Below are 839 nucleotides of genomic sequence, written 5' to 3' on the forward strand. Positions count from 1 at the left end.
TATAACAGTGATAAGGAAGATTCTTTCTTTGACAACATTAAAGAGAAATATGAACAAAGGATAAGACAGTGAGTGGGGCTTACAAATTACTTGACTTGCTAAAATCAGTAGCCAAATTCCTTTCAAATCATGGCCTGCATTCTTAAAAGAAAAGGCTACAGGTGTGACTGCAGGGTTAAAGAAGCTCACTCAGTAACCACATGGTTTAAGGGCTTCAGTGCCACTGGTACAGCACCTTGGGCAAGTATTTTCTACTGTAGCCCCAAGCTGACCAATGTCTTGTGAGAGGATTTTGAAGATAGAAACCAGGTAGAAGCATAGCATGCGTGCGTGTAAAGGTAAGATCCAAGGATCAAGGTGTAGGAAGTTAGTAAGCTTCAAGCAATTGATATGACTCAGGCATTTAGTATTTCCTTTTTGAAGTTATAATCTATTCCATCAATAGTCCAGACATAAACCTAAAATGAGGTTTTGTGTGTGTGTGTGTGCATGCATATATGTGTTTGTATCTTTTGACAATATATATTAGTGAAGGACTTAAAATTTTGTAAGAAACCAATAAACCAGTGCTTCCAAATGATGGACCCATTTGATAGTTGTTCCATCAAAGTCACACACTATCATAAATGCAGTAAACCTGTAATTGGTCTGTGGGAACCCTGAAATCAACAACACAGACAGCCGACAACTGATGAAGGGTCGTTCTTTATGTTACTTGTCGTGTTTTCCATTTGTTTCTCTCGTTGTTTGCGTATTGAACTCATTTGTTTTCGTATTTCATGTTGTTTACTGTTGGTGACGTCCTATACCCATATATATATATGTATATATATATATAT

At 36.9% G+C, this 839-nt stretch overlaps 1 protein-coding gene across 1 annotated transcript in view; it reads right to left on the minus strand.

Annotated features, from left to right (window-relative positions):
- LOC106876109 (kanadaptin) overlaps positions 1 to 839 on the minus strand; it is a 26,172-nt gene that overhangs the window by 12,607 nt on the left and 12,726 nt on the right. The gene's annotated exons all lie outside the window — the stretch shown is intronic.

Source organism: Octopus bimaculoides, chromosome 25, assembly GCF_001194135.2.
Source record: "Octopus bimaculoides isolate UCB-OBI-ISO-001 chromosome 25, ASM119413v2, whole genome shotgun sequence".
NCBI classification, from domain to species: Eukaryota; Metazoa; Mollusca; class Cephalopoda; order Octopoda; family Octopodidae; genus Octopus; species Octopus bimaculoides.